Source organism: Thrips palmi, unplaced genomic scaffold (genome assembly GCF_012932325.1).
Source record: "Thrips palmi isolate BJ-2018 unplaced genomic scaffold, TpBJ-2018v1 HiC_scaffold_6, whole genome shotgun sequence".
Classification (NCBI taxonomy): domain Eukaryota; kingdom Metazoa; phylum Arthropoda; class Insecta; order Thysanoptera; family Thripidae; genus Thrips; species Thrips palmi.
Window position 1 is genome coordinate 8497348 of NW_023144633.1, and position 15812 is coordinate 8513159.

Below are 15812 nucleotides of genomic sequence, written 5' to 3' on the forward strand. Positions count from 1 at the left end.
TTGAGAATGACATTTTGAGTACACCTTATCACAGAAAATTAGGTGCCGTCTGTTGACCATTTCCACTTTTTCAGGTGACGTAAATCGAAATAGAGACAACTCTTCAAAATCTACCTTTCTAAGCAAGTTTTTAAGCACAGCTGTAAAAAGCCTAAGCAAAAGAGGAAATTCTCAGAGTTGTTCTGCAGGGTACTACCAAACCAAAGAAGGGGACTAAAGAACAAAATTTGTTCAGACCACTAAGTCTTACCACAAATAGTGGCTGATGATTTGAAGATGAAGATGGCGGAGGCGTCGGACGTGCGTGAAAGCGCTCATCCAAATAATTCCTTTTTCACCCAAACGAAAGTTATATTGGGGAAAGAAAAGGACCAGGAGTTTGTAGGAAACTGTACTCCAATCCGTGACCATAAAGAGAAGGGAGATCCAACCATCAGGATAAACTTGAGTAAGAAGACATCAGAGCTGCTGAATGTCACCTGTCAGACTTTGAAAGAATAGGAGGAAGAGCTGCTACTGACGGATGATGACAGTGACAAATCGACTGAGATAATAACCATCCCTTAAGATCACTACCTGGAATTACTCAGGAGGTAACCCGAGCTTGAGGAGAAGTTTGAAAAATTCCAATTAGACAGTGTCAACATAATTCACTGCTAATCCAAGTGTGGACCAAGTCCACGCTAAATAGCGTGGACCACGGTGGTCCACGCTAGGAAACGTGGACCACGAATGGTTCACGCTAGGAAACGTGGACCACGAATGGTCCACGCTAGGAAACGTGGACCGAGCTGAGGTCCACGCTTCACAGCGTTGAACTTCTCATAGGCCAATCACACTTCCAAGTGTGGACCATCCGAGGTCCACGCTTCCTAGCGTGGACCATTCGTGGTCCACGTTTCCTAGCGTGGACTTGGTCCACACTTGGATTAGCAGTGAACCTGCAACCAGGTGGCTCAGCACTCCATTGGGCACGGCAAAGGGCCGGACAAAACCATCAAAATGTCAATGGCACTGAATGCAAAGGACAGCTTCTCAGAAAATGTGATAACAATGGAGGAGGGAGATCTACTAATCTAGATAAGGAATATGGGTTAGCTCATTGTGTGGCGAGAGACCCCAGGATGTCGGATGGATTGGCTAAGGCAATGAAGGCTAAATTTGGAGAACTTCCGTCGGAAATTAAGGAGAATCAAGCTATTGGCAACATAATAGCACAGGAAAAACAAGGTTCTGCACCTGATGACTAAAGAATCCTCTCATATACCACCTAACATAAAGGATTAACTTAAAGAAGACCATCTACAACTTGGCAGTCAAATGTGAAGAATCACACATTGAGAATCTAGCAGTGGCTTAGCTAGGTGCAGGACTTGATGCTATCTCATGGGCAAAAGTTATGAGGGTACATAAACATGCCTTCCTAAAGTCAAACACCAAGGTTAAGGTGATCCGTCACCTGAAAAGGAAGATAGCTTTAAGAAATCTGTGGTGCTGCAAGGATCCATACCCGTAAGGTTTTCAGCCTCCAGAAGGATGCTATAAGAATTCTGCTCAATCTTCCTCGCATGCATATCTGCCGTAATTCTTTTGAAATGCTTAATCTCCTCACTGCCCTATACATTTATCTCACTATCCTTCATGTCAGTCTCTTTCCCTCAGACTTCAAACTAAACACTGATGTCCATGGTTGTCAGACCAGATACTGCAGAGATATCCACCTGCCTCTGTTCAAAAGCAATATCTCGAGATGTAACCCCACATACATGGGTTCTTTCTTCTAGAATAAATTGCCAGATCAAATCAAGTCAGTTAGGGAAAATAATTATCTGTTAGAAAAGTTGCTGAAGAAGTACCTTACAGGTAGGGAACTTGATGATATCTCTGAAATTTTATTTTTTAATTGTTCTATTATCCATTACCCTCTGACAGGGTATGGGAAGAAGCCGTGGTGGGGCTATCCTCTAAAAAAGGCGCGAGCACCAGGTAAGACAATATCACCAATCCCATGTTAAAAAACCTAAGCCGGAAAGCATTAGTTTATCTCACCTACATCACCAATAGCTGCCTTATCCTTCAATACTTCCCCACAGCATGGAAAAAAGCTAAAGTTGTTCCACTTCCGAAGCCAGGAAAGAACAAGTCTTACCCTAACTCCTACCGCCCTGTGTCTCTTCTATCAGCATTATCCAAAATTCTAGAAGCAGTTCTATCCGACCGGCTCCAACGCCAAACTCGCCATCTTAACGTACTCCCGGACACCCAAATGGGATTCAGGAGGGGTAGAGGAACCCAAGAACAACTACTTCGCGTAACAAGCAACATCATACATGGCTTGGATAGGAAAAACCAACATGTATTAATGGCTGCATTAGATCTGACCAAAGCCTTTGATTCAATATGGCACAACGCCCTCCATCTCAAATTAAAACGTTTCGGCTATTCAACTCAAATCAGAAACCTCATGGTGGCATATCTCAGCAACAGATCGATGCAAATAGTAACCAGCCTCATCATCTCTACGGTCAGACTTGTTCTGGACGGAGTGCCGCAAGGATCCATCATCGGCCCACACCTATATCTCATAAATACAAGCGACGTCCCTGCACCTGCAAATACACTAGTAGCACAGTATGCTGATGACACAGCCCTTCTCGTCACCGGAACTTCAATACCCCGTCTTACAAGAATTATGAATACAGCGTTAAGAGCCTACGAGAAATACTTCAACGTCTGGAGACTCCAAGCCAACCCTGACAAAACTCAGCTTGTTTGTTTCAATCGTAATGGCATTTTACATCAACCAGCAGTTATCTTCAAAGGAGAAAATCTTATCACCACCCGCACATTGACATACCTAGGTCTTACCCTAGACATAGGGATGCACATGCGGCAACATGTCGAAAGAGTAACTGCTAAAACCACAAAGACCTTTTCGATGATTGCCCCCCTAACCTCCAAAAATTCATCATTACCACCTTCAACCAAGCTGTTGCTATATAAAACAGTGCTCCGCCCCATCATGATTTACGCATCACCGATCTGGATTACCCAACTATCAGCAACAAACGCCAAGAAACTTCAAACAGTGCAAAACAAATGCATCAAGGCTGCTATTGGTGAGGGATGGAGATACAACACGTACAGGGCTCACCTGGAAACTGAAATCCCTTTCCTGCATGACTACCTGCAAACCATACAATAAATTCTATGATAAAACCACCCAATATTTCCCCCATCTCATCACTCCAAGGAGAAGAAGAGGGAAGAGAAAGATGCCCCAACATAACCACGTCCCCAGACCTCCGGAATAAGAAGAAACCCAATCCTTCGGAAGAAGCTCCATCATAGCCTAGCACTGAAAGAAAAGATGAAATAGCACACAATTGGCACAATTCAATCTATCCTGGCACATTGGCAATAAACTAACTAATACCAATTAAAATTCTGGCACATGGCAAATTAATTGGCACTATTCTAATTCGGCACATGGCACTAAATTAACATCTTTCTGGCACTTCAACCTAAGAATAATAATTCAATACCCCTCCCGATTCATCCCTCTCCCCTACTGGCCAGACAGCTACATCAAGAAATGAATCTTAGCCCCAACTCTGTAAAGAACCCCTTGTTACTAATCGTTAACTAGTTTTAAGGAACTACCCCGTGAAAGATGCAGGTTTTTCCATTGCTTTCCTGCAAATCCAACAGCTTTTACCAACTAAAAATCAGATTTGTAAATAAGTGTTAGGTCGCAACTGCGTCGGGTAACTTAAGCACCATTCACCTGTACAGGGTCTTGTATTATCTGAATAAACCATTTTAAACTAAACTAAACCGGAGCAGTCACTTCGTCGTAGGCCGTCGAAGGGACAACACGTCCCCGCGCTCCGCCCGTCGCCGTCCCAGAGTCGCAGAGTCGCAGTGCCGCAGCCAGCCATCTGGGCTTAAAACAGATTGCAGCTTGGGTGAACTGCTTAAACAATCCCTTGCAGCTTGGGTGAACTGCTTAAACAATCCCTTGCAGCTTGGGTGAACTGCCTAAACAATCCCAGCCTTCTGGGCTTAAGGGGGCTCATACATGTTAAACACACTTTGTGAAAGAATTTTTTTTTATGTAGATGGATTAAGATTTAACAATTTCTGTGTTTAAACCCTTTTAGATAATTGAGTAAGCTTCATTTTGGCTTAAAGGAAAGTGACTTTGGACATTTTTTGGAGATTTAGTCGAAACGTTTAAAATTTTGGTTCTCGTAAGATTTTGTTTGCATACTTGCTCAGATCTGTGGGGAAAAAATCAGGGAGACTCATCCCTAGTAGTGTCATAGAATTGACTACAATGGGCTTTATATCTGCAATAGTTTTCAAGAAAAAAAATTAAAACAATTTTTTGTTAAAAAATTTGTTTATAAAATTGTTAAAAAAATTGTTTTAATTTTTTTTTCTTGAAAACTATTGTAGATATAAAGCCCATTGTAGTCAATTCTATGACACTACTAGGGATGAGTCTCTCTGAATTTTCCCCACAGATCTGAGCAAGTATGCGAACAAAATCTTACGAGAACCAAAATTTTAAACGTTTCGACTAAATCTCCAAAAAATGTCCAAAGTCACCTTCCTTTAAGCCAAAATGAAGCTTACTCAATTATCTAAAAGGGTTTTAAGGCTCAGATCTGTGGGGAAAAAATCAGGGAGACTCATCCCTAGTAGTGTCATAGAATTGACTACAATGGGCTTTATATCTGCAATAGTTTTCAAGAAAAAAAATTAAAACAATTTTTTGTTAAAAAATTTGTTTATAAAATTGTTAAAAAAATTGTTTTTATTTTTTTTCTTGAAAACTATTGTAGATATAAAGCCCATTGTAGTCAATTCTATGACACTACTAGGGATGAGTCTCTCTGAATTTTTCCCCACAGATCTGAGCAAGTATGCGAACAAAATCTTACGAGAACCAAAATTTTAAACGTTTCGACTAAATCTCCAAAAAATGTCCAAAGTCACCTTCCTTTAAGCCAAAATGAAGCTTACTCAATTATCTAAAAGGGTTTTAACACAGAAATTGTAAAATCTTGATCCGTCTACATCAAAAGAAAATTTTTACAAAGTGCTTTTAACATGTATGAGCCCCCTTAAAACTAACTGGCAGCTTCGGCTGGCCGGTAGACGAGAGGTTGCAAAGGTCGTTGCAAAGTGGTTAGGACACACGGGTGGCGCCGTGTAACAGATCTCGCAGGGGGATCGGACAGCTTCGGCTGGTCGTAGAGAGGTAGACGAGAGGTTGCAAAGGTCGTTGCAAAGTGGTTGGGACACACGGGTGGCGCCGTGTAACAGATCCCGCAGGGGGATCGGACAGCTTCGGCTGGTCGTAGAGAGGTAGACGAGAGGTTGCAAAGGTCGTTGCAAAGTGGTTGGGACACACGGGTGGCGCCGTGTAACAGATCCCGCAGGGGGATCGGACAGCTTCGGCTGGTCGTAGAGAGGTAGACGAGAGGTTGCAAAGGTCGTTGCAAAGTGGTTGGGACACACGGGTGGCGCCGTGTAACAGATCCCGCAGGGGGATCGGACAGCTTCGGCTGGTCGTAGAGAGGTAGACGAGAGGTTGCAAAGGTCGTTGCAAAGTGGTTGGGACACACGGGTGGCGCCGTGTAACAAATTCCACGGGAGGATTGCGGACTCAGCCTTCGGGGCGAGAAAAAAGTTGGTGCTTTTTTCCTGGTTTTTGTGAAAGAGTCAAAGCCAATTAGTCAAAGATGGCTTTTGTTGCTGAGGAGCTTGAAGATGTGTTGGGTGTTGGTACGCCCGTTGTCTTCAATTCGAAGGTCAAAGTGCAATGCTTCGACGTGAGCGGTGCTAACTTTCAATGTCTCTATCGATGTTTGTCAGTCGCTGTCTACGGGAGCGAAGATCGTTGGTCAGAAATAAAGTCACAGGCAATCCAATATGTTTTCGAACGGTTTGAATGGATGAAGGAGATGATTCTTGACCACAACGGGTTTTGGTTTCAGTCTGCATTGCACTACTTGGCTGCCTTGTCCCAACCTTCAGCCCTTGGTACTGTTGTTGAAGCGTTTGCAACTGGAAAGATGTATGGATTCAATGTTGTTTTGTTGCATAACGAGAGTTTGAGGTTCTCGAAAATAGACAATCCATATGATCCTGTTGTTACTTTAGTTCTCAACGGCAGCTTTAATTCTGGTCATTTTAATTTGGCTTTCTTTCTGCCAGAACGCTACAGGAAAAGAGTGTTTGAAGACAATGACATTCCCTATGTGTCAAATTCACCCCGACTGCGGCCCTGGCGTATCCCCGGTGTGGACCCTCAACTGCAAACAGAGAGCCGTGTGGATGTTGTGAAAACTCCAGTAAAGAATCCGCCCATGTCTGGGAAAAAGAGATCAGCTACTGAAAGTCTTTCCACCTCATCTCCAAAGACTCCTAAATCTCAGTCTGTATTAAGTCCCTTTCGCTCTCCTAGAACACCGACAAGTACTTCAAAATCAAAGTCGGTGCGCCGCACGACACCTGGTTCTCAGCGCAAGCGCTTGTTTTCTGAGGGTGAGGCTGATTCTGCAGGCTCGCCTGGTTTGCGGCGAAAATCTTCCAAGTCGTCAGCTTGTCCTAATCTATCGGACGACGAAGATGATTTTTGCCTTGAGGACCAAATAATTGACCCTACGGCACGAAGTGCACTTTTAGGTGGCCTGGATCCTCCTATCATTTCTGATAATGAAAGTGACGAAGACAATGTTTGTTATGACGATGATTGTGAATCGGATGTCATATATGAGACTGACATCAATCGCCCCAAACCATGGGTGGCCCTTCCTGCAACTGACAAAAGACGCCCCATGAACAAGTTGAAGAAAGGCATTTCTTCAGCTAAGTCATATATGTCAGCCATGGTTTTGGGGGGTGAGGATTGGAGTCAATTAGAACCGCACCGGCTGCCGCCGCCAGATGAGATTTGCAAACATTGTGGTGCCCGGTTCAGGCTGACAGAGTTACCTGGTCTCTGCTGCAAAAATGGCAAAGTAAAGATCTCTGATGGTGCGCGCTTCATTCCTCCAACTGAAAACATTGTCACGTTGTTTTCAAGAAATGATGAGCGTTCTAAGATATTTATGAATAACATACGAGCTTACAATAATCTGTTTCAAACAGTAACTTTCAAGGCCAGAGTAGATTCATGTCACCAAGGCCCAGCAAGTTATTCGGAAATAAACGGGAAGGTAACTTATGTTCCTCAATGTTACGAATCAGATGACTTGCAAAACTTATCCTTGCCAGCACAGTAGTTGTACTTTGTAGAAGAGACTTTGGATCGTGTCAATGAGAGGCGGATGATGAACAGACAAAATGAACAAATTGATGAAGATATAGTTGAAATGTTGGAAGATTATTTCATTAATCACAACAAGTTCATTAAATGTTTTAGGACAGCCAGAGAAATCATGCAAGAAGAGCGAACCAAGGCTGAACAGGAAGGAAGACATGTGAAGGATGTCTATTTGGCCATCAATCCCCGACCCAAGGCACGTTCAGGGTACAGAGTAACTGCTGAGGATTATGTAAATAATTTACTGCCCTAGACGAAGGCCAAGTCCCGGCCAGTGGGCCATCACCCGGCCAACACCCGGCCAAGTCCGGCCAACACCCGGCCCAGGCCCGGTCATCACCCGGCCAACACCCGGCCAAGTCCGGCCAACACCCGGCCTGGGCCCGGTCAACTCTGGCAAAACCCGGCCTCGGCCAACACCTCGCCATCGCTTGGCCAGCACGCGGCCCATTCCGGCCATACTAATTAAACGGCCGAAAAAGGGTATTTTCGCTGTCTAAAGCGCTTCCGAGGCTCCCCATAACACTCCCGGCGCCTTTTTCGGTACCGCGGTATTAGTGGGTAGGCGAGCGTGTGTCTGGTCCGAAATGGCATACGATCATGTGTGGTCTAGTCCTTAATGGAAATGGTAAATAGTGGGTAGGCAGCCCCGCAGACACGCCTGTTGAGCAGGCTGGCCTACGCTGTACCCTGGCAGGCGCTGGCTCGGCCCTGTCAAATGGCAACGCGGGTGACATAGCGATCAGGCACCCCTTTTTAGTGTGGCCGGGGATGGGCAGGCTATTTACTATTGAACACCGCAAGAAAAAGTGTGGATAGTACAACAAAAGTACAACAAAAACTGTACAATAAAAGTACAACAGGGATTGTAGAAAGTACAACGAGTATTGTACAAACCACAACGAGCCCTGGACGGCACAACGCTCATCGTGCCGGCTTCATTGTACTTTGTACAACAATCGTTGTACTTGTACTTGAAAAGTACACTCAAATCCTGATAAAAAATTTGCCAGAAATTAGTGTATTTTTGTTGTGGTTATTTCCGGCAGTGAACCTTGCACCACTAGCTTCAACACGCAGTTTGTTCTCTTCACTTTTTTATTTACAGGTCTTTCCTCAATTGTGCGTTTTCAGGTGAGTACCGCAGCCCATCTGGATCAACCTACTGTTGAGGGAGCAGCAGTCATATCAGCCCTACAGGATATCCCAGCGGTTCTCAACCTTTATCGGCTCGCGACCCCAAATTTGCAGCCAAATATTTCCGCGACCCCCAGGAATAATTTCGCAACCCTACGGGACCCCTCCTTTAGCATGCCTTTGTTACGGGGTGCGATTATCCACCTTCGTAAAGGAGCAGTATTGTCTCAAATTTGCTCAAAACGGTTACAAATGCCTTTGAAAAATCGTGTTTTGGGCCGACTTTAAGCAGAAACCGCGCCTGATCGGAGACGGGCCTTCGTTTTTTTCCAACAGGCAATTGGTCTTTGGACCTACCTTTAGCATGCCTTTGTTGCGGAGTGCGATTATCAGCCTTAGTTTGGGAGCAGTAGTGTCTCAAAGTTGATCAAAATCGTCCTAAGTGCCCTGGAAAAATCGTGTTTTGGGCCGACTTTAAGCAGCCACTGCGTCTGATCCGAGGCGGGCCTTCGTACTTTTCCAACGGGCAATTGGTCTTTGGTAGGGTCAGGGCGGGGAAAAACTAGACAGGGGAAGAACTGGACGCCCCATATTTAACTTCAAATGCCGTATGCACAGACTATAACAACTATCGTGCGGAACCCGCTGATGGCACGGAGCAACTTTTGATACTTTGTTTAGCTGTGCATACTGTATTCGAAGTTAAATATGGGGTGCCCAGTTCTTCCCCTGTCCAGTTCTTTTCCGCCCTAACCCAACTCACCTGAAAACGCACAATAGGGAAGAAACTGTAAATAAAAAAGTGAAGAGAACGAACTGCGTGTTGAAGCTTGCGGTGCAAGGTTCAATAGTAAATAGCCTGCCCATCCCCGGCGACACCACTGAAAAGGGGTGCCTGATCGCCATGTCACCCGCGTTGCCATTTGACAGGGCCGAGCCAGCGCCTGCCAGGGTACAGCGTAGGCCAGCCTGCTCAACAGGCGTGTCTGCGGGGCTGCCTACCCACTATTTACCATTTCCATTAAGGACTAGACCACACATGATCGTATGCCATTTCGGACCCGACACACGCTCGCCTACCCACTAATACCGCGGTACCGAAAAAGGCGCCGGGAGTGTTATGGGGAGCCTCGGACGCGCTTTAGACAGCGAAAATACCCTTTTTCGGCCGTTTAATTAGTATGGCCGGAATGGGCCGCGTGCTGGCCAAGCGATGGCGAGGTGTTGGCCGAGGCCGGGTTTGGCCAGAGTTGACCGGGCCCAGGCCGGGTGTTGGCCGGACTTGGCCGGGTGTTGGCCGGGTGATGGCCCACTGGCCGGGACTTGGCCTTCGTCTAGGGATGGACAATGAGTTTACCCATCCTTGTAAAGATTTTCTTGGAGCAGTTTATGTAGGTGATATTCGGGATATCAATTTTGACAACTTTTTTGTCAACAGGCCAAGACGTGAAGGTGATATGTTTTCTAACATGCTGGGATCTGAAGCAACTTTGGGCACACAGACTTATCCCCTCATTTATCTGCACGGAGAAAATAGCTGGTTCGACACTCTGACAGACAAATCTGAAACAATGGGCAGATATTACTCATACATGTGTCAGGACAGAGGTGAGGCTTTTAGCCCGTTGTTGTTGGGTGGCAAATTGTTCAGTCAGTGGCTTCTTGATGCAGCCATTAAAATAGAATATAACAAACTTAATTATATGGAGAGAAATCAAGTGAGGCTTGCAGCGACTTATGAGTCGCTGCGAAATTATGTAAATTCCCAGGCGGCTTCACAGCATAAACGTGTTGGCCGATTTGTCATTCTAAGCAAAAGTTTCAAGGGTTCTCCTCGCTATCGAGCAGACAGGTTTTACGCTGGAATGGCAATCGCCGCTGACAAAGGCACGCCATCGTGGTTCATCACGTCTACTTGTAATCCTCACTGGCCAGAAATTACTGAACAACTCCCACCTAACATAACGTGAAGAGAAAGACCTGATATTGTGGTGAAAGTGTTTGAGCAGAAGTTAAAAACACTTACGTCCGACTTGACAGATAAGCAACTTTTTGGTCAGGTCTCTGCCTACATGGTTTCAGTGGAGTTTCAGAAACGTGGCCTTCCACATGCCCACATTTTGCTTATCATGGATGAAAAGGATAGGCCACGAACCGCAGCTAAAGTCGACCGTTTTGTCCGAGCTGAAATACCGCATGCATCAGAGGCAGAATACAGAGCACTTGTGGAAGAACATATGATTCATTCTCCCTGCCACCTTATGGATGGGCATAAGTCCAAACCCTTTTGCTTCCCAGACGGAGTGAAATGTAGGTTTCACTATCCTAAAAAGTTTTCTGACCACGGGGACATTTCTGGTAAACGTGTTGCATACAGAAGACGAGATGATGGCCGAAAGATTAAGGATAAATGTACTGGCATGCTTGTTGACAATAGAAATGTAGTGCCTCATAATTAAATTAAAAATATTTTAATTGAAGTTTTCTCCTAAAAATAAGATTTTTTCTTTTCTCCCAGAAAACATTTATGAAAATTAGATCACCTTTAAAACGAAAATTTTTGAACCAGGGGAAACAGCCATTGCCTTTCCGTCTTCTTTTAAATTGTGAAGATGGCCTTGAGGTGGGTTTGGAAGATTGCGTTAAAGCAGTTTAATGTTGTATTTACACTGCTCATTGGCTGAGCGATAGCGAAGCCTGTTACTCCAGTGGGGTTGAAAAGTTTTTCATGTCTGTCTGTCTGTGTGTGTGTGTGTCTGTGTGTCCGCACTACTCCTCCTAAACGGCTCGGCCGATTCTACTGAGATTTTGCAGGGTCATTGGGCATATCCTTGGCTCGCCACACACCAAAATTCAGCTTTCTATCTCAATCCATTCGGTCATATTAGCCAAAAAACACTTTAAAAACGGCAGGAAAAAGACAACTTTTTTCGAACTTTCAACTTATTGTCAAGTTCAATGTCGTTTAAAATGTTTTAGAGGCTGCTGATGACGAAAATAGAATCCATTCAGACCTCCGACCGAAAGTTTAGCCCCATTAGTGTAGATTTTGATGACCAAATGCTCTTTTTGGGGGATCACGCCCATTTCCACGGTCTGCCAAGGAAGGCAGCCTGCCGAAGGCAGGTTAGCGCCGCAGGCCAAGGTAGGTGTATACGCCAGGCGTGGATTGTCGAAACTGGCGCAGCATCGCGAAGCCTGTTACGACAAGACACAGTCTGGCGTACACCTACCTTGTAAATATTTGTTGTTGAGGCACAGAAATCACATCAATGTCGAATATTCCAAGTCTGATTTAAAAGCTTTCAAGTATCTTTGCTTGTACACTCATAAGAATCCAGATAAAGCTTACGTTTCGTTGACTGGTCAGAACAAAAGAAGTGATACGGGATTGTGTGAATGGGATGAGATAAGCCATTATAAAGAGTTATTCAGGTATTTTGGCCCGCATGAGGCGTTGTACACCATCTACGGCCTGCCAATTGGGCGATTCCATGCCAAACCAACGAACGCTTGGAATTTCATCTCTCCGATTTTGATGAAACTTTTTTTGGGGGTACGGGTCATCATAAAAAGACCCCCTGCCAAAGGGTTTTGCGATATCTCACCCCGTTTGGCTGTGGCAGGATATCAAAGTTTTAACTTTAGTCAAAATCATGATATTTTCTGAAATTTCCTCTTTTCTGGCTGATTTTTTTTTAATTTTTTCCGTAGTGTTTTTTTACGTAAAAAGAGCTGGGGAACACGATGACAACGGTTCCGAGACGATTGGGTGAAGTTTTGATGCCAAAATTTTCATTTTTCGTCATATTTTTTCGAAAAATTGCCATTCCCAAAATAGCTCATCTTTGATTTCGACCTAACTTTTACCAAATGATCCCCTAACATAGTGGAACAAACCCTAAAAGGGTTTGGTCGGCCCGCCCATAGGATCTGAGAAATCGCAAAAACAAATTTTGAAAAATCACTAAAATCGTGTATTTGAGGTGGTGGTGGTGGTGGTGGTGTGGGTTCTTGCCTGCGCTGCGCAGCCGTCTGTTCGGGTCAACATCGACTTCCCCGCTCGTCGTGCGAAGGAAAACCACCCGCCAGGAGCGCCTGTGAAGCTCGGATAGGCAACCCGCAGGCCAGAGTGCGCATGTGCGTGCGTTGGGTTGCCTACCTTCCATTACCATTACGACTAAGGGCTAGACCACACCTCAGTTAACTGAACTTCACTTGAAAGGCTAGACCACAATCAATGGTGTGTACAAGTCTATGAGGAAGGCGACACGGCAAGCTCAGGGTAAAGGGCAGCACCGGGATACGCGCCACGATTTAGCCAGGGGAGCCCCTCGGAGTCTGCCAATTTCGCCCATAACTTCTTTGTCCATGCAAGATAGACCCGTAGTGTAAGCGAGCCGATTGTAGGCAACGCTGCTAGCTTCCCAATAAGCTAGTTTTCATACATGTGCGATAAATGCAGTGAGAGCTATAAGTCAATAACAGGAAAAGTAGCGATATACATCGGCAACTTTGGCCCGTCCCGTACATTAAGAAACGTACGAATTTCGCCCATGTTTGACCCTGACGGGATTCAAACCTGAGTCTAGGGTTAAAATATATGTCGTTTTCGTCATCAGCACCCTTAAAAATATCAGAAACAAAGCAAAAACTGGAATAAAAAGAATGTTCAAAATATACCCCACTGGGATTTGAACCCGGGTCCAAACTTCTCCGATTCGCTCGAAACTGGCACCATTGGTTTTTTCTCGTCGCCCCGATTCCAAAAATACCCCTGCGTGCCCTCCTAGCTGCATCTGTTGCCGAAATCCTCCTCGACCCCATGTAGACCATGATGCACCTGCAGCAGCGCCCCCGGGGCTCGGATCGGATTTGCTGCCACCGGGCGGTTCTTAGGGTCACCCAAGGAGGCTGCATACCAAATTTGGTCAAGATCGGACCACGGAAAGTCCTCGGACGAACGGACGCACAGCAGGGATCATACTATATGCCCGTCCCTCCGTCATTTTTTTACAAAAAATAAACGGGACGGGCCAAAAACAGCATCCGTGCCGGCTGCCGCCTGCCTGCTAGTGGCGTATATCCCAGTGGCGCCCCTAGCGGCGAACGTCTGCAATCGCCTTCCCCATGTTTCTTCTCTTAAAATGGTGAACAATTCATGTTGTAGAGGCGGAAGAAAAGGGGGGAGAGTTAAATTAGAAAACGGTAAATACCCATTATTTACTCAATTTTACGCAAATGAAAAAAAACTCATTTTTTCAATTTTTTAGAGTTGATTACTAGATTACTCTGATCTTGTCTGTGCTAGATAGCATATAATATGGTTTATTTGGTGGAACAAAAATATTATAATTGAAATCTATTATTTTACCACTGTGGATTTTCCAACTGTTAAAATCTTGTTTTCAGGTTCCATCTATTACTATCTAACGGACAATATTGAAGAGCCTGTGCAGCTTGAAAATGTTCTAGCTAAAGTTGATATTATTAAAGTATACTTAAACCATAAATAAACCATATTGTATGCTATCTAGCGCAGACAAGATCAGAGTAAGATGGCAACTTCTAGTAATCAACTCTAAAAAATTGGAAAAAGGAGTTGTTGTTTTTTTCATTTGCGTACAAAATTAAAATTGAGTAAATAATGGGTATTTACCGTTATCTAATTTAACTCTCCCCCCTTTTCCTCCGCCTCTGAAACATGAATTGTTCACCATTTAAACAGAAGAAACATAGACTTGTACACACGATTGATTGTGGTCTAGCCTTTCAAGTGAAGTTCAGTTAACTGATGTGTGGTCTAGCCCTTAGTGGTAATGGTAATGGAAGGTAGGCAACCCAACGCACGCACATGCGCACTCTGGCCTGCGGGTTGCCTATATATCCGAGCTTCACAGGCGCTCCTGGCGGGTGGTTTTCCTTCGCACGACGAGCGGGGAAGTCGATGTTGACCCTAACAGACGGCTGCGCAGCGCAGGCAAGAACCCACACCACCACCACCACCTCAAATACACGATTTTGGTGATTTTTCAAAATTTGTTTTTGCGATTTCTCAGATCCTATGGGCGGGCCGACCAAACCCTTTTAGGGTTTTGTTCCACAATGTTAGGAGATCATTTGGTAAAAGTTAGGTCGAAATCGAAGATGAGCTATTTTGGGAATGGCAATTTTTCGAAAAAATATGACGAAAAATGAAAATTTTGGCATCAAAACTTCACCCAATCGTCTCGGAACCGTTGTCATCGTGTTCCCCAGCTCTTTTTACGTAAAAACACTACGGAAAAAATTTAAAAAAATCAGCCAGAAAAGAGGAAATTTCAGAAAATATCATGATTTTAACTAAAGTTAAAACTTTGATATCCTGCCACAGCCAAACGGGGTGAGATATCGCAAAACCCTTTGGCAGGGGGTCTTTTTATGATGACCCCTACCCCCAAAAAAAGTTTCATCAAAATCGGAGAGATGAAATTCCAAGCGTTCGTTGGTTTGGCATGGAATAGCCCTGAGGTAAGAAATAGAAACAGAGACCCCGCAAACGTATCTGAGCGAAAACTCGTCGGCCTACGTTTGCTAGGAACAGTTTTTTTGAAATATGTCCGTCTTTTTCGAGATCGGCCGCACTGTGCGGCAGAGCGCACCAGTACGCTAATAGTACCCGTCCAGGGCGGACTGGGGCGTGATGAGGCCGCGTTTCGCGTACTCCGAGCGAACTAGTCCGCTCTGCCGGTGACCAAAAGCGACCTAGTCCCTTCGCACGCGAACCTTTAGCGAACTAGTACGCCTCCGACGGGCTAACGACGCGTCCTATTCACGCCCCAGTCCCGGCAAAGCGCACCCTTCGCGAACCAGTCCTCCTTGTTTCGATGACCAAAAGCGTACTAGTCTCACTGCGCGCGCACCAAAAGCGACCTAGTCGACAGGGGAGCGACCTAAAAGCGTCCCGAAAACGACCCAAAAGCGTACTGAATTTTTCTGTACGGGTTACAACTCCAATTTTGAGAATCCGAAACTTTTCTTGACAGATTCTGAAAGCTAGGAATGAGGGCTACAAGTTTGTCAAAGGGGTCGACACTGCAGCGAGATCGGCTATTCGAGATATTTGGCCTCAAAGTTTTTTACATCGCATCATTTCCACTAAAAATGCCAGTTTTTACTCGTTTTATGTCTTTTTCAAGAGCAATTTTATGAATCCAAAACTTTTCTTGACATATTCTGAAAGCTGAGAATGAGAGCTACAAATTTGCCTAAGGGGCCAACATTGTAGCAAGATCGGCTGTTCAAGATATTTGGCCTCAAAGATTTATATAATTTACAAGGTAGGTTTACGCCAGAC

At 44.9% G+C, this 15812-nt stretch overlaps 1 protein-coding gene across 1 annotated transcript in view; it reads right to left on the minus strand.

Annotated features, from left to right (window-relative positions):
• LOC117651842 (putative vitellogenin receptor) overlaps window positions 1-15812 on the minus strand; it is a 47087-nt gene that overhangs the window by 9450 nt on the left and 21825 nt on the right. The window lies entirely within an intron of this gene.